The following is a 4035-nucleotide window of genomic DNA, read 5'->3' as shown; positions in this document are numbered from 1 at the left end:
TCCTTCCCCCCCTCCCCCTCTCCGCCCTCTCCAACCAGGATCAGAACCCGGATCCCTAGATCTCCGGCCTAGTGCTTTTCAAGGCGAATGATTGATTTTTACGCAATGGAATTATTTCATTTAAATGCACATCAGCGGATGACTCCGTTAAAAGTTACTGCTGCGGCATCTCCCGCAGTTTCCTGGGATTCACAACAGACTAATTTTCACACGGCTATGACCCTACCGCGGGAGTATAATGTTATTCTGATCCCTTATTATCATTATAAGCTAATCTACCGGTCGAGGTAGGTTTTTGGATGGATACAGATTCTGAATAAAACATTTTGTGCCTCCTAATAAAACACAAAATCCAGCATCCTACTCTATATCAGGTCCCTCTTCATCTCTGAGTACTTTCTCCCTCCGTTCTTCCCGTCCAACTTCCCTATTCGGCTCCCTCCTTTCCGCGTTTGCCCAACATTCTCCCCTCTATTACATAATTCAACATCGACTGCCGGTCAATACCCTCTTCAACCACTTCTCCTGCCTCCAAAGGATTTCCCTCAACAAACCCCTCTCTTCGCCCACCATACCAAGTACTTCCTCATTTGTATTATTCTCTGTTTATTTCACCTTCTCCATTCTTCTCCACACCTACATTTCAAAAGCCTCCAGTCTACGTCTATCCTCCTGCTTCAATGACCACGTATCCGCGCCCTACATAACTACGCTCCATATAAAAGTTTTTACGAGTCTTTTCTTAACATCCTCACTCAACGCCGCTGTCATCAACTCCCTCCCCCTTGTGAAAGCCTCTTTGCCTAGCGCAATTCTTCACCTGACGTCCCTACTACTTTGACCGTGTTGGTCCAAAACACTTCCGAGATACGTTCACTGCTCTACCTGCTCTAGTTTTTGCCATCCTTTTCCAATGTTTACCTTAGCCTTCTTCTTTCTAGAAAATCGAATAACCTTTGTTTTATTAATATTGACTCTAATCCCATAACTGTCGCACTGAGTTTACAATTCAATCAGCAATGCTTGCAACCCCTTGCCTGACTGGCAAACTAAGCTTGATCATCAGCGAACCTAACTGATTTTACTAATTCCCGGCCCATTTTCATTCCTACCTCCAGTTCTTCCCGTGCCTCAACAGCAACGGTGATAATGGGCAACACTGCCTTACACCTCTTCCTAATACTGCCTATCCGGGCTCCCCGTTCCCCATCCGCACCTGAGCAGTCAGAGACCTGTAAAAGTTGCGGATTAGCCTCCTTTCCCTCCAATCTATTCCTATTTTCCGCAGTATACTCATTAGTTTTTCCCAATTCACTCTATCAAACAGGCAAATACCTCCTGGTTGTATTGTATATTCCTCTCGATTAATAATCTCATTACTGCAATGGCATCACGCGTACTTCTCCCCTTCCTAATCCCAAATTGATCATCCCCTAAGTTATCATTTTCCCTACTCTATATCATTTGTTTATGATCCTGAGAAGAACTTTAGCCGCGTCGGATATCAAACTTATCGTCCTGTAGTCCTCACATGATGTAGCCTTTGCCTTTTTCGGAATAGGAACTAAAGCTGATATAACAAAGTCTTCCGGCCAGATTCCTTCCTCATAGATACTACGAATAAGTCCATAAAGCCTCTTCCTCCCACGTTTTCCTGAACATTTCAGTAGTTCAGCAGGAATTTTATCCACCCCCACGGCCTTATTTAGTTTCATCTCCCTTAATGCCCTTTCTATCTCATCGTCTAGTATGCCTGGACCTAAGCTATCTTTCTCTACGTCATGATCCTTTGCTATGTCTAACTTTGTTGGTCTAAGTTCTTTACTTTACAGTTCTTCTATATATTCCTTCCATCTCTCTTACATCTTTCTTGGGTCAACTATTATCTTACCCGCCTTATATCTAACTGTTATCAAAGATCTTCCTTTCTTACTTCCCGATAGAGATTTAACTTTACTGTACAACGCACAAACATCACCCTTCCTCAACAAACCTTCGATATCCTCGCACTACGTCTTCCACCATGCTTCTTTTGCTTTATTTGTTGCCCGCCTCAATTTATTGCTTTATTCTTTGTACTTCATTTTACCTAACTCAGTGTATACAGTCTTCCATTTTCTCCTCTCATCCATCTTTGTAATCATCTCATCCGTGATCCATGATTTCCTAGTCCTTTTATCGTTAGCCGTTCCAATAGTGTCTTTTGCGGCTTTAGACAACCCTTCCTTGATACTTTCCCATATTTCTTCGATAGTACCTGGCCCTATACCATTTTCCACAATTTCCTCTACCGCCTGTTTGTATTCCTTCATTTTTAAATCATTTAATGCTTCTACGTTCCGTTTTCTAACCCGCCGCCCCTGCCTTATCTTTTTGAAACGGCCGCTACATTTCAAAGCAACTAAATTGTGGTCAGAGTCCGCATCCGCTCCTGGGAAGCTGTGCGAATTTATCACACTGTTCCTAAACCTTTTTTTAGCCATGATAAAATGTAGCTGATATCTTTCTGAGTCAACTGGCATTTTCCATTTATACCTGCGTCTTTTGTGGTGTCCAAAGCAAGTGTTGGTGATGACTAACCACTGTCTCCTGCAGAACTCAACTGCTTTCTCCCCGCGGTCAATCCTCGTGCCTAAACTGTAGTCCCCCCCTCATCACCATCTCATCCTTCGCCTACCGTCGCATTCGAATCCCTCATCACTATCAAATGATTCCCTGCGGGAACACACACGATCATGTCCTCTAACTGATCGTATATCCTATCGACCTCTTCTTCCTTATGGTTGCTCGGTGGCATGTATACCTGAATAATAACCAAGTTCGTTGGTACTTCTTTTATATCTACTAGTAATAATCTATCCGTAACCTGCTCTATGTTGACTACGCTTCTTCCTACCTCTTCATTAAATACTATGGCAACCCTTCTTTGGCTCTCGTCCCCGCCGCTGTATATTGTTCTATAATTATCACTCCAGTAATTCCCGCGTATCCTTCCATCTCACCTCGTATAGACCTAAAATATCTATTTTTCCCATTTACATTTATGATGTCACACTATAAAACTGAACGAAAGGGCCGATTGTTTTCGAATCAATTAACAACCCAGTGTCAACATGTTTACGTTCGGCGAACTGAGATCTTGGAAGGAGTTCTGGCGGAGGAGGTAGTCACCAAATGATTAGAAAGAATGGTCCAAATGAATCGTCCGGAGGTGGGCATTGGGGTGATGCATCGGGCGTGTTGCAGGTGAGCCTCCCCTCTCAGAGCGAGTTACGGCTATTAATTAATATCTCCGGAATGGGGATGCGAGGCGAAAATGCTTCTTGCTTGGCGGGTGCCGTACATTTCCGTGAAAAAATATTTATGAAAATATATGCCGGATTCAAAAAGGAATGGGGAAAAAGCAACTGAGCTCAGAGAGAAGGAAACGAAGGAACATGTTTCTTCATTATAGGACGAATTTCCTGCCTGAATGGGCAGGAAATGAAAAGCAGGGCGTGGTGGAAGTCAACGCGGAGTCGAGTCGAAACATCACCGTCATGCTTGTCAAGTCCAAAGGTATGAACAACATCCGAATAAGAACGACACCCTCGGAGCAAGAGCCAAGCGAGATAAAGTGTTGCGAATTCAAAACCCACGAACGAAAAATATTGTCTCCCTATGTAATAATATTCTCTTCTTATGGAATGAAATCCAAGAAAATATACATGTAGGAGGATGGAAACTCCGGGAAGTGGATAGATTTAAATACCTTGGAGAATGGAGAGAAAATAATCAGTCAGAAGGAGAACAATGATGGGACCAATGAGATGTAATTGATGTACACACTCACCATGAGTACCTGCAGTGAGAAAAATATACATCCATTGATTTGAAATTAAGATATTGCATAATAGTGATCTACTATGGATTTCTGTTTGCGACCAAATGTCTGAGTTAAGCAAATGAGGAATGGTTGGAATAAGTTGACAGAAAAAATTCTGAGAAAAATACTGGGACCTCAAAGATGGCTCGTACTCAAGGCGAGGGAACCAA

Source organism: Hetaerina americana, unplaced genomic scaffold (genome assembly GCF_022747635.1).
Source record: "Hetaerina americana unplaced genomic scaffold, ioHetAmer1.1.p SCAF_262, whole genome shotgun sequence".
Taxonomy (NCBI): domain Eukaryota; kingdom Metazoa; phylum Arthropoda; class Insecta; order Odonata; family Calopterygidae; genus Hetaerina; species Hetaerina americana.
This window is presented reverse-complemented; position numbering follows the sequence as displayed.